The following is a 27,654-nucleotide window of genomic DNA, read 5'->3' as shown; positions in this document are numbered from 1 at the left end:
AGTTCTTTTTCTGTAGTTTAAATATTTACAATTCGTCGGAATGGCTTGATTATGAAATAACTGATAGACTGTAGTTAAAAAAAGTGGTATTACATAAAGAAACTCACTGAAAATATAGTACAGTACTAGTGGTACAGACACGGTTTGGAAAATATTACCTTCACGAGAGTGGAATTGATCACCTCTGTAAGTGTGCGTATGCACAGACTATCAGGGAAAGGTTCTGAGTATCGGCATTCAACCCGTTCCTTCCTTTCAATGGCTGAAGTGGTCACTCAAACTGAAGCACCCGCGTTGTGGAGCTGCCACGTAACGACAACTTCTTCAACAAATTCTTTAGATCCTTCCGATCGAGGGAACGGCAGGTTTATCTTTTATAGAGCGAACTTATCTAAATAGCATTAAAAAGTTGGGCACCGTGCATCCCCTTCCTTGAAGCTGCGTGATATACAGGGTGTGTTGAAGATTATCACGAGTGCATTCACGAGAGGAATGCAGTTCTAGGCTAAGCTGAGCCAAGAGGGTTAACTACGCTGTTGGGAGAGTCGGCATTAGATTCCCAATGTCTTTTCTATCTCTTTTCATAGCGAACCACGTCACAGTATCCATATGCCATTTTCATTGTTGTTCCAGTTCGGTAAATCCGTTCTTCGATTACATTAAAGTTCAAGTTCGTTGAACCCGTTCCTCGTTTTCAATGATATTTATTTTGTTGTTCACAATGTCCGTTAGTCGTTTTCATTGATGCTCCAATTGTATCCGTTGTTCCTTTACATTAGTGCTTCACTTCATTGAATACCTTCCTCGTTTACATATATTAATGGTCCAGTTCATTGGATCCATTCCTCCTTTTCATTAATATTTGTTATTCAGAATATTCGTCCCTCGTTTTCATTAGTGCTTCAATTCAACGTATCCATTATTCCTTTACAATAGATCACCCATTTGTTCAATCCGTTCCTCGTTATTATTAATATTTCTTACTCAGAATATTCGTCCCTAGTTTTCATTAGTGCTTCAATTCAATGTATCCGTTCTTTTACAATAGAGATCCAGTTTGTTCAATCCGTTCCTCGTTTTCATTCATGTTTCTTGTTCAGAATACTTGTTTCTGGTTTTAGTGTTCCAAATCAATGTAGGCCTATCCGTCTTCCTTTACAATAGTGCTCCAGTTCGTTCAATCTGTTTCTCGTTTTCATTAACATTTCTTATTCAGAATAACTGTTCCTCGTTTTAGTGCTCCAAATCAATGTAGGCGTATCCGTCTTCCTTTACAGTATTGCTCCAGTTCGTTCAATCCGTTCCTCGTTTTCATTCATGTTTCTTATTCAGAATACTTGTTCCTCGTTGTAGTGCTCCAAATCAATGTAGGCCTGTCCGTCTTCCTTTACAATAGTGCTCCAGTTCGTTCAATCCGTTCCTCGTTTTCATTCATGTTTCTTATTCAGAATACTTGTTCCTCGTTGTAGTGCTCCAAATCAATGTAGGCCTATCCGTCTTCCTTTACAATAGTGCTCCAGTTCGTTCAATCCGTTCCTCGTTTTCATTCATGTTTCTTATTCAGAATACTTGTTCCTCGTTTTAGTGCTCCAAATCAATGTAGGCCTGTCCGTCTTCCTTTACAATAGTGCTCCAGTTCGTTCAATCCGTTCCTCGTTTTCATTCATGTTTCTTATTCAGAATACTTGTTCCTCGTTTTAGTGCTCCAAATCAATGTAGGCCTGTCCGTCTTCCTTTACAATAGTGCTCCAGTTCGTTCAATCCGTTCGTCGTTTTCATTCATGTTTCTTATTCAGAATACTTGTTCCTCGTTTTAGTGCTCCAAATCAATGTAGGCCTATCCGTCTTCCTTTACAATAGTGCTCCAGTTCGTTCAATCCGTTCCTCGTTTTCATTCATGTTTCTTATTCAGAATACTTGTTCCTCGTTTTAGTGCTCCAAATCAATGTAGGCCTGTCCGTCTTCCTTTACAATAGTGCTCCAGTTCGTTCAATCCGTTCCTCGTTTTCATTCATGTTTCTTATTCAGAATACTTGTTCCTCGTTTTAGTGCTCCAAATCAATGTAGGCCTATCCGTCTTCCTTTACAATAGTGCTCCAGTTCGTTCAATCCGTTCGTCGTTTTCATTCATGTTTCTTATTCAGAATACTTGTTCCTCGTTTTAGTGCTCCAAATCAATGTAGGCCTATCCGTTTCCTTTACAATATTGCTCCAGTTCGTTGAATCTGTTCCTCGTTTTCATTAACATTTCTCATTCATAGTACCCGTTCCTTGTTTTCATTAGTAGTCCAATTTGGTGAATCTATTCTTCCTTTACATTACCGCTTCAGTTCGTTGAATCTGTTCCTCTTTTTTTTTTATTAGTATTCAAGTTCGTTGAGTTCGTTCCTCGTTTTATTAATGCTCCAGTTCGTTGAGTCCAGTCCTCGTTTTCATTAATATTATGAGTAGTATGTGTTCATCGTTTTCATTAATGATCCAATTCAATGTATCCTTTCTTCGTTTAAATTAATGCTTCAGTTAGTTGAATCCATTCCTTGTTTTTATTAGTGTTCAAATTCGTCTAGTTCCTTCTTCGTTTTATTAGTATTCCAGTTCTTTAAATCAGTTCCTCGCTTTCATTAATATTTCTTATTCGAGTACATGTTCCTCGTTTTCATTAGTGCTCAAGTTCAATGTAACTGTTCTTCCTTTCCAGTAGTGCTCCAGTTCATTCAATCCATCCCTTATTTAATTAGTGTTTCAGTTCATTAAATCAGTTCTTATTTTTCATTAGTACTTCTTTTCAATGTCTATTTCTTCGTTTTCATTAATGCTTCAATAAAATTTAATCCACGAAGTGGGTACAATAAACTAGAGCACTACTCAAAATGATGAATAGGTGAAATTTCGTATGTAGATTATTGTTTGTGTGCGAATCCTAAAACTTTTACATATGAAATAAATAGTCATAACAATGATTATTTTCGAGAAGCAGCTTAAGTATATGCAAATTCATATACAGTGACATCAGAAACTTTTTCCTTACATTTTTATTGTACCTTGTTTTTTGACTATACCATGCAGGCTTTGCTTAATGGTAAGGTTTAATATTTTACACTGCATAGGTACAATCAGGACATAACTTAGTTTAAAATGCAAAGAAAAATAATTTGATGTTACTTTAGTAACTTTCAATACCTTACAGTACCGTATCTTCAAGCGTGTAGCCTTCTGATTTCAAATTCACAATAAAAAGTAACAATAATAATTATTATTTATAGGATACAGTACATTAATAATGATTTTTATTTAGCCAGATTTATTTGATACTAAATTATTTGTTTTATTTTTCAGTTTATTTTACATAATACAGAAATATCTCTAAGAAAATATCATAATTCATAAACTTGAGCGTTATTAGATCTACGTGTTTTGGGCTTCAAATCAAGACCCATTAATTTCACTATAATTATTATCTTTCATGTACATTATTCCTCTGCAAATTGACTCAGAGGTATTGAGTGTTAAACAAAATCCTTCCAATAATTCAGAGGAAATGGCTATACACAAACGGGCATATAGACAGGCTGATTTTCTCATTTGGTGTGCTTTCTTGAATTTCTCAACAGTGAGATGAATATGAAACTCTACAATGTTTTAAGACTCTGATTCCACACACGTCTGAAAGTGAATATGGCAGATAAAACACATGCTTTAACCCGAGTAGACTAAACTTTTTAAAATGATTTACCAGATTAATTTAACATTATTTATCTGAAATTAGAGGCAGCAACAAATGCAGTTACTTTCAAGTCTTTTGATTACATTGTCAAAGTGTCAAAATATTACATACCAGTAATATACAATAGGGTGGAGTGAATCTATACATGAAATTGGTTTTTATCTGTTTTCTAAATGTAATAGTTGCAAAAATCTATATTTTCACTTAACGTAGGAATGTGAAAAATATGGATTTTCTATATTTAATTTTTTAAGTGCCCCAAGGGCTTTGAAGTTTCTTAAAATTATAATTTTTCTTGCCTCTTTGTTTATTTATTCTTTGTTTTCGATTACATAGCTAATGAATTGCTGTAAAATCACATATTTAAACTTTATTTGAAAGACTCTAAATTGGGATTGCAGTATACAATATTTTTGAGGGGATCCAAAGGGACAAAATATATAGTATTTTACATAAAATATGACAAAAATTCCATTTCAGCCCATTTATTTATTTTTTTTTAGGTAGAATTTATTCTTGTTTTCTTTTTCATTTCTTTCTGAGTAGTAACTAAATAAACAGATCCAATTATCATCCTTCTTTCTGTTCTTTGCTCTAGTAAAACAGTCTATTTTGTTTTGGAACACGGCGGTCTTTATCACAATTAGGCCTACAGTATTAATTTTTTTGCATTTGCAATTTCATATATCAAACAATTTGTTTACTTCTTCTTTGAGTTTTGGAAAGTCATTTTAGTTGTCGTCACTATGTCGTTTCTTACAAGGCTTCATTAAGTTTGTGTATTGATCATGGTAAGCACGAATCAGTTGTAATATTATTGTATGACTGACTTTCGGAATTTATGGGCCGTATTCATAGACATTTTTAGCGCGGGCTTTCGGTGGATTATCAGCGTTTTTCGTATTCATAAACCAGTGTTAGCGATAGAATATGATTTGAATTCTGTACTAGTAACCAGTGGATAGCCGGGGCTAGCTTAGTACGCTCGTAGCGCATACTGCGAAATGTCTATGAATAGCACCCTATGTCTTTACCTGGATTTCCTTAGTTTTTATAGCAACTCTTTCTGAAATCTCTCCAACAGTAGATTCTTTTGATTTGAAGTCAGATTTTAATTCATTTTTGACCCATAGATAATATCTCATTACGTCATAATAGGTAGGTAATTGTTATGGTTTCAGCCCCTCTGGCATTGCGAATGCAGGGTAGAAGGTCAGATTTCTTGTATTAATTAGAGATATTCTGATTTAAATACCCTGCAACATAAAAATAATAAATTTCCATTAATTTTATTATATTAATTATATCATACCTAGCCACCGGCGTGGCTCAGTCGGTTAAGGCGCTTGCTTGCCGGTCTGAAGTTGCGTTCGGGCGCTGGTTCGATCCCCGCTTGGGCTGATTACCTGGTTGGGTTTTTTCCGAGGTTTTCCCCAACCGTAATTTAAATGCAAGTTAATCTATGGCGAATCCTCGGCCTCATATTTCCAAATATCATCTTGCTATCACCAGTCTCATCGACGCTAAATAGCCAGGTAGTTGATACAGCGTCGTTAAATAACCAACTAAAATAAAATTAAAAAAATATCATACGTAAAAGTTTTGTGATTATTCCCAATTTTCTTATACATTGAGGTTTTTGTGACACTTAAAGATGAAACAACAGGGGACCAAAAATATGTCGAGTCTTTTAACATGTATTTTTTTTAACATGTTCCCAGTATCCTATTCAGATTAAATCACTGGAGAATGTTCTCTCGCTAAAAAAATCTGAACCTAAAAATTTTGTGAACATTTCAAAATATGATGGTCTTGGGGCACTCTAAATATTAATCTAGAGAAAATATATTTTGCATTGTTCTTCATGATATCATCCCAGAACTTTCTCTGGTATTACATTTTGATTCCATAAACTTAATAATTTCACTCCACCCTAATTTACAATTTTCTTGTATATAAAATTACTAAATCCTCATTAATTGATATTTATAAAATATGCTGTTAGTTAGAAATGATTTTAAATACAGTTGATTTGTGAGGGTGGAGCAACTTGTTACATTGAACCATTCCGTCTACCTCGGTCTCCTTTCCTGCCCCTGCACGGTGGCTGTCAAGACAAGCTGTCCATCCGCGCTTGCAACTGTCTCGGCGGTTCTCTCACCCTCACTGAATGAATTAGTGCCACTTCTCTGAACAATGACAAACAAACTGTTTACAGTACAGTCCAGCTCACACCGTCGGGACTAGTACAATCCGGGCAATGAACAATACACGTAGATGCGGTCTGCCACATCTATAAAGCTGAGATCAAGCCCTATCATATACGTCATTGAAGACACATGGCTTGAGTATTATCGCCTAATTAGTTACACACGAAGGAGCGTCCAAATAGAAGGATACAGTATATTACAACGTAGAACGACATGTCGGTAATTTCACAGCCTGTTAACTTTATTGTACAAAGAGATGAAAATCTAAGAATGGTTTTCATCACAACATATGCTAAGAATTCAGTAACAGAAGTAATATTTTATTTCATAAACAGTAGGAATACTATTAAAGACATCCACATACAAAAGTTAGGACTTGAAATATCTATCTATCTATCTATCTATCTATCTATCTATCTATCTATCTATCTGTCTGTCTGTCTGTCTGTCTGTCTGTCTGTCTGTCTGTCTGTCTGTCTGTCTGTCTGTCTGTCTGTCTGTCTGTCTGTCTGTCTGTCTGTCTGTCTGTCTGTCTGTCTGTCTGTCCGTCCGTCCGTCCGTCTGTCTGTCTGTCTGTCTATCTATCTCCGTCTGTCTGCCGCCTGCCTGACTGCCTGCCTGCCTGCCTGCCCGCCCTGTCTACATCTAGCTGTCTATCCTGGCCTGTCATGTCTCTCTGTCTGTCTGTTCATCGAATCTATCTAATGTAATGTATCTATATAATCTGTTAATCTATCCTGTCCTTTCTTTTCCTGCACTCTCCTTTGTCCTGGCTTGTCTATCTATGTCTATTGCAGCTACCTGCCGGTCTGCTTTCAGTCCATTCGTCTCTCGGTGGGTCTGTAGATTCGTCCAGTTGTCTGTGGACAAACCGGCTTGACGGGCTCGCAGGCAGAACGGATAGTCTGGCAGATAAATGTAAGAGTGGGTACCCAAATAGGGAGGGACATAATAACAATATGGGTATTCAGGTACCAGTACTTATATGAAGAAATGGGTGAATAGTTTTATTGCCGTATTGAGTGATCTTAACGTCATTGTTCTTGTTTTTATTTAAATTCAAAGTTTAGACCATTAGATCTGTTTCGAGTTCAAAGTGACTGAAATTGATATAACTACAAAAGAAAACACATTTTAAATATGTATTGTTATTATTATTATTGTGCTTATTATTAATATTATTATTGTTATTATATTTACAATTAAAGATAAAGAATATTTATTATGATAAGTCATTGTTTGCGTACGTAATAATACTCGTTATATTGAATTTTAAACTTAATAATAATAATAATAATAATAATAATAATAATAATAATAATATTTAAAATGTGTTCTTTTTTAGACAACATGTAAATTAGTTACGGTTTAATAATTTCACTACCAATGAAAATTTAGTTAGTAAAATATTTTATCTTAAAATTGTTTTTTAATTATGCGATTAACGAGTGGGTTTATATTTTGATTCTTTGCACACTTAGGGACTGAGATTGAAGATACTGTAATATTTATGCAAGAACCGAAGAATATACTTCAGTTTTTATATGACTCCGAGTACAGTTTTGGTTGATATAATATTATACTATTATTATTATTATTATTATTATTATTATTATTATTATTATTATTATTATTATTGCTGTCCTTTAAATTAGTTGTACTTGTTGTTTAGTGTTGTTGTTTATGTATTCAGTTTGGAAACCTTAACTATCAGCTTTTTATTTTCAGTCTTCCAGAGTAGACTAACTGTAATTTGCCTATATTCGCAGACTCTTATACCTTTTATTATTTTCACTCAGCTCAAATGTGAGCAAATGTATCAGCAACTCAGCAACTAGATCATTAAGATTGACATGCATTTCAGTTTATCTATTTTAGTCACAGTTTTTCATTTGTTCAGTTGGAATGTGAAAGTGGTTGGATGAAACATTCATTGCATATTTTGCATGATTTCAGCGCCACCGCAATGTCACGCTGAAGTTTCAGAGATCATTTAGACCTGCATAATAAAACGCGGCTCCCGAATTTACAATTCCTACAGTAGTCTTGTTTCAGTGAAAGTGGGTTTATCTCCAGGGCGTGCTAACATTAGCGATCACGTCTAATAGACCCTTTGTTCTGCAGCAAAGGGAGGAGTTGATAAGGGCTTACTGTAATTTTCCTCCATCCGCAAATCAGCATCGTGTTCAACCTTGCTTTATACGGAGGCAATAAAGTGAAGAAAACGACTGCAATATGTAGCCTATGCTTTAAATTATTACTGATAAAGTTAGTTCGCAACTTTGTATTTGTACTTGCGTCAGGATTTTCTTACGTGTTTAGAATTTTGTTCTCAGCGAATTCATTTATAATTTTATCCGAAATTAGGCGGATATGACGAGATTCTTGTGATCTGAATTCAAAACAACACAGAACTTTCAACTAAGATAGCACAGGACATCTGTACCTCAGGCGGAATTCGAACTCACGACCTCGGCTTTCGCGCAACTTTAGAACTCCGCGTCTTAGTTATGTATAACACATTAGTCCCATTGATGGGATGGGCACGACTAACAACTGCGCTCGCACTAGGCCGCTTGGGTAGGCCCATTGTACAACACGGTATGGAATGTTGTGCATGTTCTAAGGTGTCTCGCGCCACAGATTCCCCTGCTGGCCTCCTCCGAATTCCCGTACAGCCTACAGAATTCCTTTACTCTTCCACGTAGACATCACCTCAGTCCCTCAATCCTGGTCCCACGAGCTACCATGAGCCAAGGGAGAACCCACGGTACATAGCACTACCACCATCAACTAATGACCACATACTATAGCGACGATAGAAAACAAAAGATGCGAAAACAATGAATGAGGTGTATAAACAATTGAATGTTCTTTAATATTTAAGTATAAAAATATAGGCTGCCATTTGAAATTTCAAAGTGGCGGAGGCTGGAGGGTGGGGGTGAAATCTAAAATGCAATTAAGCCTGGTTTCAGACCTTACCCTCAATATTTAAATTGACGTGTTTTTTTTTTGTTTAAATAGAATTCAATTTAAATGATTAATTATTCAGACTGGGAAATTTCGAAATGAAAGTCTTGTATAATGAATAAATAATGTAATACTATAAAAAAATGTTATGTTTTATTTAACGACGCTCGCAACTGCAGAGGTTATATCAGCGTCGCTGAATGTGCCGGAATTTTGTCCCGTAGGAGTTCTTTTACATGCCAGTAAATCTGACATGAGCCTGTGGCATTTAAGCACACTTAAATGCCATCGACCTGGCCCGGGATCGAACCCGCAACCTTGGGCATAGAAGGCCAGCGCTAAATACTATAAAAATGTTGACAAAATATGACAAATGTTCATCTTCTGATTCAGGGTCATCTTCAGCTGGACTAAATCTACTCTGTAACCAAGTCTTCTCAGGTAGTACTCCACACGATCGTGTTCTTTGTAATCTTGGTAATTGAGTACCATTTCTTCAACGCGTACCTGATTTTGAATGTGGAGCTACTTTTATTGTCAGGTGGATGCACCTGTATGTGGCCTTCAAAAAGTTGAACAATTGTTTGTTCATTCATGTGCCGTTCATCCTTTAACACCTCATGAATTGCTTCGATTTTGTGCTCGGTTTACTAGTTCTTTTCTTTTCCTGCAGCATGTGCAGAATTCTTTCATCATGTACACTTGTTACATCTTTTATTACCGTTATATTTACCAAATAAATCGTTGTAGTACAACGGACATTACATAGTACTCTTTGTTCGCATCTCCGGTAGTGTTCAGTGGCATTATTCTTCATCGAGTGGAAGTGGTAGGCTTAACAAAATGAATGTAACAGAAGCATCGTCTTTCTTTTACTCGTGTAGATGATTCCTGCCATTTCCCAAAGTGTTGCAATGAAGTTAAATTTATAAAATACATAATATATAATATGAAAGAGTCACGTTACTAGCCACCACATTTAACAAAGTAGAAATAAATGGAATAATGCCGATACTAGGCAACTAGAAATGTCTCCTTGAACGATATATCCTACTGGACGATATGCACTATGGACGAAGCTTGTTGGACGAAATGTCTAAATGGACAAAGTGTCTTATTGGACGATAAGCGCTATGGACGAAGTTTTTTTTGGACGAAAAGTCTTGTAAGAGAAGAAACAACACATTTTTCTTGGATATACCTGATCTCTTCTCGTGAATTTTACCTTTCAGTTGCTGCAATAGATCTGAATAATATTCTCCATTTATTTTTCTCCCCTTTGCTAGATAGTTAATCATGATTGTTCCCTTATAATCCCGGAACACGGACGCCATGACTTTCCCAGCCGATTATACAGCGTTTGCTTTCTTTGGAGGCGGAGAATCGCTGTGCTTCCATTGTTTCGACTATTGTTTTGACTTTGATATGTAGTAGTGGATCCATGTTTCGTCGAAGTATTTTTCTCGAATCGAGCCAGACAATCCCTCGAATTTTGACATCGGACGTGCTTTTGTTCCGATGTTAACAATGGCGGAACCCACATTTCGGAGATCTTGGACATACCCAAGGCCTTGGTCAAGATGTGGCGCACCCGTTCAGTTCAGATACGCGTAACCTTGGTAATTTGCCCGCATTTTTAGTCGACGGTCATTCAACGTCATTAGTGGATTTTGTCTATGATTTCTTCACTTGTTGCTGTTACTGGACGTTCACTGCGGGGGTCGTCTTCCACAATCTCTGAACCATGTTTAAATAGTACCGTCCAAATTTTCACAATCGAAAACGCTGGGGCGGATTCCCCCAATTTGAAATGATAGTAAAACATTTACTCGCGCGATCTTGAGATGCCTTAGCATTCTACCTATCACAGCAAGTAAATAAGAAACTGAATGACATGATAGGTAACTCCTTGGCTATTTGTATAATAATCTCAATGAAAGTTTATAAATCTTGAAGTATTAGCTCAACGACTCTGAAAGGGTTATCTTTTCAAAACCAGAAGCCTTTTTAATATTTATGTAGTATGAAGTGACAACAAGCACATTTTAAATGAGACATATACTGGAAAACGAAATGCCAGATATATGCCCCTTCTGCAGATACAAATAAATTAGTCTATTCGTAATACTGTTTTTGGAAGGTATTGTCTACGCATGAATTAATAAATGTTACAATAATAATTTAATATTGATTTTTTTAAAGCAGTGAGGAAACAATTGAAAATATTACTCAGGATATTCAGTACATGAAATCAAAGTGAACACTCCCGAATGTAGATATAGGCCTACTTGACATTTCACAGTTCTCTGTAGATATGAATGTAATAACTAAAGGGCGGAAAAATGTGCGTTATGCCTTAAGTTCAGTGTCAACGGGCTATATTGTTGTCATTCACTCACGTAAACAGCGGCAAGACAGTACAGTCTGGTAATGAGAACCTCACCACTCCATTCAATCGATCTATAAATACTGGAATTAAGTTGTAATATAGTTATTATAATTTAATAACTTACCTCAAATATTAACTGCCACCGCCTGAATGATTAAAGGATGCATTACACTGAACCATAATATACATCCGTAAATTATCGAAAGATGAAATTCGACGTCTCTCACTCAAACAGTTTTTCAACATCAAAAGGCTTCGTTCCGTGTCACAAGATGTTAGAGATGCAAATGAAAAAAAGCGGTTAAGTATGTCGTTTTTCCCTCCACTCAAAATATTGCACTTAACTATATAATCGGTTTTTTTTTTTTTTTTTTTTTTTCCAGAATTTGAGAAATTTTTCTTTCTGCTTTTCACCTCTAAAATGTGGATTATCAAGTTTCTTGAACGGAATATTCGCAGAAATCTTTATCCACATTACATTCAGATCGTGCGTGTTTTTCATTATTTGATGTCGAAGACCTTCTTACGTTTTACAATGCCGTTCTATGTAATATTTCCTACGTATTTTATTTTCACATTTGCGCAGGGCACAGAAAATATTTTCCCTTACCGGAATCAAAATCCTTCTTCTGTATTTATTTCCTACACTGTTTAATTCCAAATACTTCGACTTAGATATTTAAAATCACTTTTACACAACACTACCACCTGCACAAAGGCAATAAACAATAGGCCCTGTTGTAAAGACCTGGCTTTCTTCCCAATACGACTAGAAGTTGACACTGAAGATCATTTGTTGATTTCTACTTGTATTGCCGCCCTTTTGTAGTGCATTTATGTTATTGCGCTTGTACCTGTGACGTCATCCATTCTTCAGTCCAAACTAACCTGTATCGCGTGGTAACGCACATTTTTCCGCACTCTAGTAATAACTAATAATCCTTTGTGTGTATTTCAATCATTATTAAATGCTAATCACTATACTGCATTCTATATGTTAATCTCACTTTATATTTGACACATTATTGTACGGTAACCAACTACATTTGTATTTTTATATGTTAAGCGTAATAATTGGACATGTTTATTATTCTAACTGTAAAGAAACTGAGAGAATGTTATAGAACGAATAAATCTATGTTAATTTTTCGTAACGTACCAGTACAAAAAACTTTTAGGAATACAAATTTCCTATTTCGTGCAGGAATTCAAACCCGGCAATGATATATTACTGGCTTCAAATATTATCACTTGAGTATAATGGAGAACCAATAAACGAATGTAAAATATACTGTGTTGTTATTCTCACAGAAATCGAACACAGTGTTAAGAAAGAGTACCAAGTGCTATCGATGTTCCAGTTGTAAGAACCACACTTATAACTGCTTCACGAAATTTGGCAGGTTTCTCTGCTACTTTTTTTACGTAGGTCATGAAGTAGGCCTATTTTATTTTCGGATAGAGAGCAGGAGAGAGAAAGGAGGGGTAGGGACCACGTGTTGCAAACGAAATATGACGACAGATAGGCGTGACAAAACGGAAATCGATAGCTCGCACGTACAAATCGACCCATCGACTGTCAATTTCCGCAGCAGATACGGTAATAGTCGCAATCCGACACGTCCTACGCCAGCGATTAAAGCGAAGACACCGATTATTTCATTCGCCGCTGGGATTCAAACCAGTAACAAGCGCAACGTTCGACAGCGGTAGTAGGGGACGGAGAAATAGTATTGGACGTAATTCTGACTACATTATCGTATGAATTCAAATCCTCTGATACCTTATTACGTAGAATTGCGGATAATAGAACTTACTTAATACGTACACAGTCATCACTTCACATCAAAATGATATACGCTGATTAACGCGGGAATAATATCTGATTAATTAAAATCCCATGATATATTAGACTTATTTCTTAAGTTTAGTATTGCTGATCCGGAGCTGCGCTAGAGTGTGAGTTTGTTTCCCGCGTCGGCTGATTACCTGGTTGACGTTTTTTCCGAGCTTTTCCCCTCAAAGTTTGTGTCTGAGACAGATCGTAATATACAGTTTCTGCCAAATATTTAAGGACCCCCTTCAAAAGGGAAGTTTCACTCCTGTCCTTATTCTTATGTAAAAAATGAAGTTTTTTTTACTGGAAATACAATCTCTCTCTCTCTCTCTCTCTTTCAAACTGCGAATTATACAGGGACATAATTTTATTTTTACTTCAATTTTTATTGTACTGTACCTGAGTTTTTTTAACGTACTTCACTCCCACTCCCTCTACTAGTAAACTTCCAACCATTCTCCACCACACAGAACCATGCGTATAGAGTCAAAGTAGTCTTACGGTCATAGTAAACACAAACAGTACTGAGTTAGTGAGTACAGTGCATTCCAGAAATATGTTCTAGTTTTCCGGTGACGAAAGAGCTTTCAATATTGAATCATATTCTCGTCGTATTGTCGTCCGTTTGTGTACGTCGCATCCTGGTTTTCCCCATCCGCTTCTGCTCGCCCCTCTGTAAAGGCTAGTGACTGGGCTGTCTTAGCTCTTTTCAGAAAACATTAATTTCTATTAGGAATAGGACATCTACGTAAAATTATACAACTGTTCAAAGTAACTTAAATAAAAGGGCCTCGTTAATTAACTGTCACGTGATTTCCCTCTTTTCTACGATCTGGAACAAAACCTCTTGTACGGACAGTAGATACCATGTCTGAGTAATTTTATCTTTTCGGGTCGGGCAGAAGTGAAGATTGAATTTACAGTACGTAAGGTAATCTTTTATAGAGCACGTACAGAATTATTTCAACACGAGTTACTAGAACGAAGGACAAAACTGGTAATTGGAATTAGGTACAATAGTCTAAGACAAAATTATGATAATATAAAATTTGTATGTATAATATTACTCAATAAATCCATCTATCTAGTGCAAAAAAAAATAATAACTGAAGCCTGTATCGAAATGAACCATTTTCAAAATTGTGTTCAAATATCCAAATTAGGATTATTTTTCAATTTAACTTCATTCTCTAAATTGTATGCTAATGTATTGTAGACAGTATAATGTACACTGCATAGTGAATACGTCCGAATAGATAGCTTAGTTCGTAAGTAAAAAACACTTATTGTTAATACAGTATCGAATTTTCTAATGTTACAAACGAAACGAACGCAGATATTGTGAACACGCTGTAGTCTGTGGGCAAGATCAGTATTTAGATTCCCGAATAGAGAATCGCAATAATCGAAGTGGGGCATCACTAAAGTTTGGATCAGGTTCTTTTTAAGGCTGAGAGGTAAAACGTTGGTTAAGTGTCAGAGAGAATGAATTATGGAAAAATTTTCTTACATATGTAGGTCACTTGACTTTGAAAATTTAAATTTTAATCTAAATATACCCCTAAATTTTTTACTGTCTTGCTATATGTAATTGTGGTATTATTTATTTTTGTATTTGATACAGTGGCTAGATCTATTTTGTATGTCTGCTCACCAATTATTCAGTAAGTTTTGAATAACAGAAAAAATGTTACGTGCCCTAATCCACAGTTTGAAAGCTAGAGAGGTTGGGTTTGGAGTAAAAAAAAAAAAAAAAAACTTTATTTTTCACAGACATTTGGTCCCTTTATAAACATCATAGGATTTCACATAAGTATAAGGACAGGAGTGCAACATATCTTTGGAGGGGGTGTCCTTAAACTTCTAGTAGAACCTATATCTCGTTTTATTTTGAGGAAGAAGAATTCACGAAGAGAATAATCGAGTTTCGCCGCAGGTGTCGAGAAGTAAGCCACTCTTGTCACTGGTTTTAAATTGCTCTTTGGCGCTGTTAAATAACTGGAGCAATTGATCGAGAATCATAAAACACAGCAGAGGATGCGACTGATATAGCAATAGAACCAATATAATATCCGACTCACAATGCTACTAACCTTTTCTCTTTTTTGCTGCAGTCCACGAATGCAATAAATTCAATATTTCGCAGTACGAGACGAAAGTTTTATGATATAACTGAATTTTTTGTAGACACAAAAAAGGAGAGGGAAAAGGATCTGGGACGTCGTTTCGGATCAATTTAAACTCTGCTTTATTCTACATATAAAACGTGCGACCAATAAAAAGGAGGGAACAGAATACTCTGCAGCGGCAAAATAAATTTCCCTCCCTATCATCGTTTTCTCTCTTTCTCTCTGCATATACACGTACAATACGATACCTGAGGTTTCAAGCACACGGCATGGTAAACGCTTCATAAAATATGCGTAGAACAAAACCTCTTAACTATTAACAACTATACGAAAAAAATATCATTTTTTCCAGTAATTCAGTGTTTTTTGCCGTGCTTAGGAAAGTGGCTTGAAGAGTATTGAGTCGTGGAGTTAAAAAACATACATATTTCCTAAATATGGATCAGATTGGTAGAACGCATCGAATATGTCCTTCCTGTCTTACTTTCCATGGAACAGATCATATTGTAATATTAAGAACAATGGTAGGACATAAAGTAATTTATTAATACCTGCGTCAAACTGAAATTTTGGATAGATATTTCATTTTTAACCTTAGACACCTAAGATTGAAAACCTTGTATGTCCTATTTTCTAAATTCTACAGGGGAGTAAAATAACTAATTTATCTCGACATTATTGACATAATCTGAATTACTTTTGTTCTGATGTGTTAAATTTAGTTATAAGTATATGAAAATAAACTAATTATTGATTTGGCAACACTGTATTTTGAAGTATCAGACTTAGTGTTTTTCATTCATTAATAGTCATGTACAGTACTTATGAGTTTTGCACAGTTATTTTATAATCTTTATTTTAATAGATTATCAATTCTAATTTTTAAACCTTGAACATTTTTGAAAAATAATATTATTATGTTTTAATGTTCTAATGTAATATTTTGCATGCGAGGAAAAAGCACTTATTCACTATTCTGCATGAGGCAAGTCATCATAGAAAATGAACATCACTTGGTATCACCATTTTCAGCTCCTGAAGATGCTTGTACTTTGTTGTCTTAATTGGAATCCTTCTGTTATACAGAGGCTAAATATCATGTGTGGCTGAAGGTTTCTTAATTCTTCGGCAAATGTCTGAAGTCATCGGAGAATTTCAATTTGTACTGTATCGAGCCATCCGGCTCATATTTCAGGCATCGTTTATCCACCACAACTGTATCTCCTAATTTGCGCCGAACGAATTGATGTGATGTAGCTCAAGGAACTGTATTTCTTTAATAATTAGTGCTCAAGACTTTCTACACGATATGGCTTAGGTGTAATGCGAGCGGTGCGGCATGCTTCAACGTAGCCTGATGGAGAAGAAATTTCTCTATTCTTCAATCTCGACTATATACATACTAGCGTGCATAGAATCTTACTCCATTTGTGTGTGCCCCTTTTCTAAGTACTTTTGTTGAATAGTAACGGGGTCATTCCATGCAAAAAAGTATGTTTTTGAACCATAATGTCTCAAAAATTACAAATATTGTAGTAGGTTATTTTGTATGTTCTGAATATGAATTTTAAGGAATACTATATTTATATCTTTCATAGTTTGGCAGCAAGCAGAATTTAAAATATTGGTTTAACAAAGAACACGGTTTCATTCATTGACGTTTTCCTACTATGTAAAGAAAGATGGAAAAATAATTTCAATCCAATTCGAAAAAAAAGCCTTGTTTATAAATGCCCTTAAAATGAAAAAAATTTATAATTTTTTAAATAGTTACCCACCTTAAAATATTTTAAAAATATATAGAACACAAAATGCAATTCATTTTTATAGACGAAAAAATATATGTTTAATTCTTTATGGTATATTGATTCCACTGTGAAAATTTCAGAATTGTGACTTAAATATCATGTCAGTTTTTAATAAAAGTAACTCACCGGAACAAAGGAGCTCAGCAGGTAGGCTCTCCCGTCGTACAGAATGTTGCGCGATGAAGGTCAGGGAGACGGACGTTTGAGATTACTCATCGTTACGAAGTCTCGCGAACGTTGCGTCCGCCACACATAGCAAGCGATTTTCAACCGTCAGAACAAAAATTAATAATTTTATAAATTTAATTATTCATAGGTTTTTTTGGATAAAGTCATAAAACTTGGGAGTTGGATTAGGAATAAGATTTTCTTCAATACGAATTAAATTCGCATGAATTTAATTTGTTGCATTCGATTATAAAACTATTTCTTTTTTCAATGAGGTGTTTTTATGAGCATGCCTTAATATTATTCGGATTAGTCTTTAAGGTATTAAAATATGGTTATTTAGGTTTACAATGACATCTGTTTAGTTTCGATGACACTTCATATAGGGCAGCCTTGTCAGACAGGGACTAAACGGAGCGGAGCGCTCCACTAGACTCGTTACGTGCTCCGGTGTTTCCACAGACATAAGCAAGTTCACGCTCCGACTCTAGCTCCACATCCGGTTTTGGAGCTTACAACTCTGACACTACTGATATAGGGTGTCTAGAATATTTTAAATGATGGATAACATGTAACTGCCACCCATTTTTCAGTTATCCGTATGAATAAAATATTAATGATATGGCGGTCATAGTTGGCAGTTTAATTTATTTTCATAATAACATTATTATATTAAAAGCCCAAAAAAATTCATAACATCGTTGGCATATTCTTAAATTTTTGTATGGAATGACCCAACACTAGTTTGAACGGCAGTGAGTTTGCCAAAATAGCATTACTATTTTGAAAGGTACAGCCATCACTGAAAATTATTATTTTCTTCATGGTGGGGATATCTAATTTAATCTTCTTGATAAAATCACATATTATTGTGAGAAACTTACCTGTTGTAACTACAGCTTCGGACACGTCGCACAGAAAGCAGTGGCCTTCAGCTGTATTGATATCGTAAATTTTGAAGTTAGACCCTATGTACTTTCAGTTTCGTCTTGTAGTAGGCCTATAAGGCAGAAGCTTTAAGAGATGGAGCAAGGAATAGGCTAGTGGTTGCAAGTACATAGTCAGAACTACTGTAGACACATCATCATTATCTTTATCTTTCTTTTTCTCGGCTCTTGCTCCCTCTTTTTTATGAAGATGATTTGTGTATTCCTCTTCTGTCATATTATTCTTTTGAATGGAGAGCACACGCCACTTTGTCTTTTAGGTCAAAATAATTCAAGATTATGGGCATCAAATTGATCGTTAAAAGTTTTGATAGACACAATTCTGTTGCTATTTCCTTCTTCCTCCATTTTCTTTTTTGTATTTCATGTATAGTGCCGCTTTTGATTCCCAGATTTGTTCTAGATACAATTTATTTGTTCGTTTGCGGCAGTAGTGAGATTCTATCACTAGTAGTGTATGAAGGAACTCATTTAAATGAATCCTGTTTACAGAATCGATATTATTATGTACTCGTATTCACATTTTGCTTCCTTTTTCTTGTTTCCTGTAACTCGTCTTCATTTTCAGAAACCAATTCTTCTACAGCATCTGTTGCTTTTTGATTTAGCACCCAGTATCTTACCGTCCATTCGCCCAAGCACAAAGTTTGCAGAAATATCCACTTACTGTACATACTTCTGTTTGTTCACCAGTTTCTTGCCATTAAAGATGGTAATACATTGAATTACATCGATGACAATTCTTAGCTGTTGTCTTCCATGCTTTAACATATTTGTTATGCACGAGAAGCTATACCATGATTCTCTTTTTTGGGCCATGATTTCTTCGAAAAGTCTACAAATATTTTCTTTTTCTGTCTTCAGAAAACTTTGGACATTTTACACTTAAATTTCTTTGCTTCCACTACAAGAACAAGGTGGTACTAATTTTCGTTCTCCCTTTCGTACGTGAAACGTTGGTACCTGGTCATCATTTTTCTTCCTTCCTAAGTACTTTTCACCTTTCATCCATTTATTTTTATTAATCTGCACGCGCTCCTTTTATGGCAACATTTACGCTTCTGATTTTCATTCCGAGGCTGTCTCTCTTCCATTTCACATTCATCCTGTGTTTTTTCTTGGTTGATTTCATCTTCGTTCGGCACCAAGTTGTTGAGTTCTTCATCGTTTTCACCGCGAATTTGGTTCTGTTCTTGGTTACTGCCATTACGAATTTCTAAATCATTGCACTTCTCAATGGAATTCATTTTATCAACTGTGTTAAACGTGTGTAAATTCCACCATTATCATTGAAGGAATTAATTTTTTATTAGTTTCTTTCAATTTTATTTTTTCAAATTCATAGTTATTTTGTAAGGTAATGGAGGACAGTTCACTTTCACTGACTGTTTGTAATACTGTAATATCTGGACTGGATTTTCCTATGCAGTTGGTTTCATTAGGATAGTCTCCCACCAAGTCTTTTGTAGAATTTCTCTGAAGTGAAGGAGATTCAAAACAAACAGTGGATTTTTCTGCAAAGAAAGTTAATTTTTAATTAATGTGTGGTTCTTAGAATAGAATTTACATGGTTATTATTATGTCACTGTTCGCAATCATTTGTTATAATAAAGTAATCCGATTAATGAAAAAAATTACACTGATGATAGCCGACACAGCACCGCTTTGCAACTGCAAGAAAAGGAGCGAAGTGTTTAATTTAATGCTTTCCCTTATTATTATTGTATTGTTAACATCGATTCGGTATTGAATTACATTGCGTCTAGATGACCATGTTGGTTTTGTAAAGCACACAAAATCGACATACAAGGTTTTCACATTTAAATAGATAGCTCGTAAGCCGAAAATTCTATAAAATAATCAACGTACAAGGTTTTCACTTTTAAATAGATGGCTCGTAAGCTGGAAATTCTATAAAATAATCAACGTACAAGGTTTTCACATTTAAATAGATGCCTCGTAAGTCGGAAATTCTATATATAATTCTATAATGAATTCTATAATGCTTCCTGTGTTAAAAACCTTGGAGTTTACTTTGATACGCATTTAAACTGGAATAACCAAGTAACCCATATTACCAAAAAAGTGCTTTCCATACTACATTCCTTAAACAGCATTCGAAAATTCCTCCCCTATCACTCAAGAAAATACTAGTGGAAACACTAGTAATGCCCCACTTCGATTATTGTGATTTTCTACTGATTGACCTCAATGTCAACCAGTCGCAAAATTACAACTTGTTCATAATTCTTGTGTTCGCTTCGTCTGCGATGTCCGTCGCGCTGACCACATTACCCTTACTTACTTACTTACTGACTTACTTACTTACTGGCTTTTAAGGAACCCGGAGGTTCATTGCCGCCCTCACATAAGCCCGCCATTGGTCCCTATCCTGAGCAAAATTAATCCATTCTCTATCATATCCCACCTCCCTGAAATCCATTTTAATATTATCTCCCCATCTACGTCTCGACCTCCCTAAAGGTCTTTTTCCCTCCGGCCTCCCAACTAACACTCTATATGCATTTCTGGATTCGCCCATACGTGCTACATTACCCTATCCTTCCAAACTCTAAACTGGCTACGGCTTAACGAACGTAGAAATTTTCATTCTCTTGTTCTCCTTTTCCAAGTCCTTCACACTTCTACACCTACCTACCTTGCCTCCCGTTTCAGTTACCTGTTATCATATCATAATCTCTTCACACGCACGCAAAATAGCAGCATACTAGCCATACCAACACATAAGACATCATCGTATTCATCATCATACACAATCTCGCCCTCGCGCTTGTGGAATACCCTACCCAGTGACATCAGAGACTGTCGGAATTTAGTAGCGTACAAAAGCAAGCTTATTAAGTATTTTCTTACTGCGTTGAGTAGGTTTAATTTTTACTTAATCAATAAAAGAAAGCTTCTCTCTTCTTGACGTTTATAATAAATTGTCTAGCTTTTATTAATAAGTTAATCTTTTAATACTTTGATTTTTATTGCATTTGTAAATTTAATATTAATTATAATTGTATTCTTAATATAGTAGTTGTAACCCCCTGGTAGAGGGGAAGAGAAGGCCTGATTGCCTTATCTCTACCAGGTTAAATAAATAAATAAATAAATAAATAAATAAATAAATAAATAAATAAATAAATAAAAATAAATAGATATGAGTTTTTCATTTTAAAATTAGATCTTAAAGAGATACGTGGCTTCAATTTTGTCTTTTTACAAGATAAAAAATAAGAAATGTAAATTTTGCCATTGTAGACCATAAGATCACGAGTTTTCCTACAAATTTGAGTAAAAAATCGCATTTTTTTAAAGTCGACTTACAAAGTTTTCACTCTTAGGTGTCGCTGTACTATGACGTGTAGATATACGAGTAAACATAGCAATTTTCCACTAATTCCTGACGTTTTAAGAAGTGATACGAAAATAAAACAAAATAATTTATTTGTATTACTCAGTCTAAGTAAACTTTTAAATAGGTTAAAAATAAGGTAATATTTAGAGGTTATCATTATTTCTTGAGCAGTGATAAAGATAGTCTGCTACTGCCTGGAAATTGCTCCTTGAAACGATGAAGAAAACTCTAATAAGCATTTAGTCTAATTTTGAACATGAGTAAAATAATTATAACATATTTCCACTTCTTCTGCGTTTAAATGTATTTTCCAATAGACAATATAATGTAAGGGTTTTCAAAAGTAAGATGCATTTTTCATTGCTCATATATCTTCTTTATTTTATACACAATCTTAAAAATTCTATCACTGACTTTTTACACCACAAATGGGATTTTTTGCATCACTGTAAAAAGTGTTCGTTTTTTCTCATTCTTGTGGTGATCGTGTTGTCGGTAGGTACTTTCCTGTAACTCAACCTGCAAGATCGACAGATATTGCAGATTTTTGGTTATGGAGATATATGAAGGAAAATGTGTTCTTGAGCAATCCTACGTTGAAGGATTCCATCGTGGCTACTATGGCATATATTCCAGAACACAAACTCAGAGCTGTTATATACAGCATTGAAAAAGGGGCTATTACTTGTACAAGGACAAAATGGTGGACATATACATCTACGATTAACTAATAGCAATGGCTGGTGATGCAACAAATAAGAAAAAACACTTATTGTGTGATATGCCAGTGCAGAAATTTTCTGTAGAAAATAATGAAAATATGAATTAAAATTTTATCTTAGTTCTCAAAAACCTTACATATATATAATATAGTAAAAATTAGTTACATTACAATCCACGCTTTATGTAACCCAGTTCTTTGAAATTTGGAGACAAATAAATTACAGAATCAAATACCGACTTAATTGATTGATTTATGTATGTATTTGTTTGTTTGTTCGTTAGCTCGTTGGTTTGTTTGTTTTTTCATTTGTTCGTTCATTCATTCATTCATTCATTCATTCACAGTGAGTAACAATGGTACATACATACATACAACACATACATAAAGTCGGCCTGAGTAACCCAGTGGGTATAGCACTAGCCTTCTGTGATAGAGGTTGCGAGTTCAATCCCGGCCCAGATCGATGGCATTTAAGTGTGCTTAATTGCGACAGGCTCATGTCGTAGATTTACTGGCGTGTAAAAGAACTCCTGCGGAACAATATTCCGGCACACCAGCGACGCTGATATAATCTCGGCAGTGCGAGAGTCGTTAAATAAACCATAATTTAAAATTTACATACATACATACATACATACATACATACATACATACATATATACATGCATACATACATACATACACACACACGTGTTCTGCGCAAGGGGAGGTCTTTCACTGCAAACCAGCATTCTCCAATCTTTCCTATTTTCTGCCTTCCTCTTAGTCTCCGCATAAGATCCATATATCTTAATGTCGTCTGTCATCAGATATCTTCTTCTGCCTCGAACTCTTCTCCCGTTTACCATTCCTTCCAGTGCATCCTTCAGTAGGCAGTTTCTTCTCAGCCAGTGACCGAACCAATTCCTTTTCCTCTTTCTGATCAGTTTCAGCATCATTCTTTCTTCACCCACTCTTTACAACACTACTTCATTTCTTATTCTGTCTGTCCACTTCACACGCTCCATTCTTCTCCATGTCCACAATTCAAGTGCTTCTATTCGCTTCTCTTCACTTCGTCGTAATGTCCATGTTTTTGTCCCATACAATACCACATTCCACACAAAGCACTTCACTAGTCTCTTCCTTAGTTCTTTTTCCAGAGGTCCGTAGAAGATGCTCCTTTTTCTATTAAAAGCTTCCTTTGCCATTGCTACCCTCCTTTTGACTTCCTGGCTGCAGCTCATGTTACTACTTCTTGTCCACCCCAAGTATTTGAAGCTGTTCACTTGCTCTACTGCCTCATTTAGAATTCGCAAGTTTACCTTCTTTATTTTTCTTGCGACAACCATGGTCTTCGTCTTGTTTGCATTTACCTTCATCTCATACTGCTTACAGCTGTCATTTAGTAACATATCCCTTAGTATCGTCTCTTCTTCTCCTAACAATGCCGTATCATCAGCAAATCTTATTCAATTTATTCTTCTTCCTCCAAATTTTACTCCTACCTTGTTCTGAAAACGATTCTGCACCAAATCGTCCAAGTAGATGTTGAAGAGGGTAGATGATAAAGGGCATCCTTGTCGTACTCCTCTCCCTATTTCACTTCCTTCAGGCATTTCTTCTATCTAAACTTAGATAGGTTACTGAACAGCCTCCTGTCTTTCCAATCCACACTTATTTTCTTTAGGATGTCCATCAGTTTTTTTCCAATCCACTCTATATCTATAACAAACTCTAATTATTTTATTTTCAATTTTTAGAATTCTGAACCAAAATTTTGCTACTTTTACCATAATTTCTCCTCTTTGCTATTTAACACATTAGATCTACAACATTGCTCTTCTCCTTGGCTCCGAATTAGGGACCTGTGAAACTCGTCATTATGTCAGTTTTCTCTAAACTATTAATAAATTGCCCCGTATCTCAGTGTTTTAAAACATTATGAATACTACCAGTAAACTATTACTTCCGGACTTTCTGAATAACTTTATTACAGAAAACATATCAGAAATAAAAATGAAAAATTATATTAACTATTCCGCAGTCTCGAATTTGAATGGCTCTTTTGTATGAAAACATATGAGCAAGACATAGAAAATAAAAGTGACATAATTCGCGGTCCACAGTTTCACTAACTCCTGTTTTATGAAACTACATGGCCAGACCGAGGAGGAAAAATAAAATAAACAATCCGCGAACCACGGTTTGAATAACCTTGTTGTATGAAAATACATGGACAGTCCGATGCTCTTTTGTCGACGCAGTGGACGCCTGGTTGCGTAGCGACGCATCAGCACTGTTATTCGAAATGAATGATGCCCCCCTCCCCTACACTGGGATTGTTTTCGTCCATGACATTACACACGTGACCCATAAATAGTGGATGCTGACAACTTTATAGTCTGTCCCCCCAGCACAAGCCCGGCAGAAAAACAAATACCGTGTCTGTGGTTATCTAGTCGCTAGTAGGCAGGTGACCCTCTCGTTCTCGAGGAGCTGTCATACGAACAAGCATTTTTATTGTCTAAATCTGATGAAAATTACATCCAACATGGCGGATCTTCCCTTCCTTTCATCCGAAAATAGAGCGCTATTTCGATACATCGCAATTTCCTGTTTGAAAGGTGATCAATAAGTTAATTATCGTGTCATGGGTTCAGCGAAGCGACAAACTAATTTTAACTCTAATGGATTTCGCTGTTTATGTGTTTGTCTTTTCTGCCTGTCCGTTGGTCTACCCACTTGCCATCCTGTAGACGTGAGTAGTTTTTAAAAAATAATTAAAATGAACATTACGTCTCTTTAGAACATAGTCACTCTCATTGATCGTCAAAAATTCAATCTGAAAAGCAATAATTTGCTGCTGAGGTGAAAGAGAATATTATGATGATATATGTGGTTATTTTTGACGTAACATACGGATATAAAACGCAATTTGATGCAACAAAACTGTAGTATTTAAATGAAATTTTACTAAATTAAAGCTGTAATTATTTAAACAAGATATGCTTTGTAAAATTTTTCACGTTTTATGTATAAGAACATTATGGAACACATTTTTGAAAACACAATTTTGTTAATATTGTTTGAAAATATTTAACCCCACTGCTACGAGAATTATTTTGTTACATTGGACACCACTGGGGTCATTGGTGAATCCAATTAATTGAAGTAAGATAAAAATTTGTTTTAAGAACTAAATTTATTTATATTTTACACTGATGTATTGATACTTTTACATACAACATTATATTGACAAAACTGAGTATTTATTAACTATATTTTTATTTAGCTGTAACTTAATAATTTTTACACATCACACAAGACAGGCTTGAATGTTGTTTATACACAATAGAAAACATGTACAGCATCTGTCTTGATATTTTATGTCTCCAGAACGTTCACATAGGTGATATAGTCTGAATATTTGTTTTCTTCCGTATGATAATAGGGATTACTGGAACGTTAGTCCGTCGACTTCTATTTTTTCTATGTCAGAGATGTTCCCAACTCGAGGAAAAATTCCCTTCTTGTATAATTACTGATCTCTTTCCGTTCAGAATTTAAGTGCATCCAAATTATGAAACCATTGAGTGCACTGATATCCAGTGTAGGCAATGCGTAGTGTAGCGGATATTGGGACCGGCATAGCCGGGCAGCACAGTCGACACGAAAGTCATTCCATCACGAATGCACTAAAGGTTCTTTAGGCTGCAGTTCATAAGAATAATCCTTACGTCAGACATGTAGGCTACCTCTGTATGAAAACTGGAGCATCATTTACCGAGAGCATTGTGGCTACCAGAATATGTAATTTAATTTCCAAAATGTTTTAATTAGAGTAATGCAATGAAAAAGATTAACTATGAAGTAAACAAGAGCAAAGAAAATAAACGGATTTAAAAGAAGATAATAAAGTACAGAGATGGTAGATAGTAATGACGAACAAAAATAAAAAGAAGAAGAAGATATGGAAAACTTAAAGGGCTACAAGTAGAAACGAAGAGCTTATGAAGTAAGAATACTTCGAAAAAGTCAGAGATTTATATATGGTGTGAAAGGACAGAGTAAGAAAGGAGAGTGCTACCGGCGTAGCTCAGGAGGTAGTGCTCTTGTCTGCTGCGCTAGGGCGTGGATTTGCATTCCGTTTGGATTGATTAAGGCTGGTTCACAATTATGTTAAAATAAATGTATTTAAATGTAGCATTCACAATTAATTATTGTGAATGTTCACATTTAAATACATTTATTTTAACATTATTTCCGTTCCCGATTTATTGTGAACCAGCCTTTACTTGCTTAGGTTTCTCTGAGCTTTTTCCCAACCGAGAGACGAATGCCAGGTAATCTATGGCGATTCCTCCACCTCATCTCTCTTTCACCAATTCCATCAACGCTAAACAGCAGCGTCATTAAATATCCAACTAAAGAAAAGGAAGAGGAATTTAAGAAGAGAGGAAAGAAAAGAGAGGAAGATAAAGACATAGAAAAAGATAGAAAAGAGGAAGAGAAAAACGTGAAGAAAAAATAGGAAGAAGGAAAAACAAATGAAGACAGAATTCGACCGAAGAAAGAGAGGAAGAAAGGAGAGAATAAAATGGAGCTAATGAACTTAAATGAATTAAAAGAAAATGAATCTATAAAAATAAGAAATAAATGGAATATGGAGAATGTAATAAAGAAAAGAACAGATATATATGAGGAAAAAGAAGGGAAGAACTGAAAGAAAAAATGTGAGGTACGGGTGAGACTGGAATGAATTTGAAGAATAAAACAATGTTGTCATTTGCCTTCTAAATTCCAGAGGATGGGCGATGTAATTTCACGAGCACATTCAAGACATTTCGCAGTTTCAACACCCCTGCCTTATAACACAGCACTAAGAAGGGGGAAATGAGGGGAAAATATGACGGCGCAAAGTGGTTTTTGGTGCGGGTGCCGCTACATGATTACAAAAGTTTCTTCACTTATCGGTAAGATCTGGCGACCCTGTTTTTGCGCGGGACGCTCTACAAGCTGAGATGAGTCGAACCGTTGGGCTGTGAACTGGTGTGCATCTGGTTGAACTTCTCAACTTTCTAGAACTAATGAATTCATAAATGTGTTTTGAAGCACTGAATTCGGTTAAACAGATTTTATTAGGTGTTTGTAAACCATAACACCAATCTCCAGTTAGGTACGATGTGTTAGATAAGTGGTTCCCAAAGTGGGGGGTGCTGAGAGGGTAGCAAGATAATGTATAAATTCATGCATTCATAGTGTTCTGTCCAAGGGCAGATCTTTCACTACAAACTTAGCTTTTTCCCATTTTTCTTATTTCCTGCCTTCCTCTTTGTCTCCGCATATGATCCACAGGGGAGAGTCTGGTAGTATCGGACATTGAGTAGTATCGGGCAGTG

Source organism: Periplaneta americana, chromosome 16, assembly GCF_040183065.1.
Source record: "Periplaneta americana isolate PAMFEO1 chromosome 16, P.americana_PAMFEO1_priV1, whole genome shotgun sequence".
NCBI lineage: Eukaryota > Metazoa > Arthropoda > Insecta > Blattodea > Blattidae > Periplaneta > Periplaneta americana.
Note: the sequence above shows the minus strand (reverse complement) of the source record.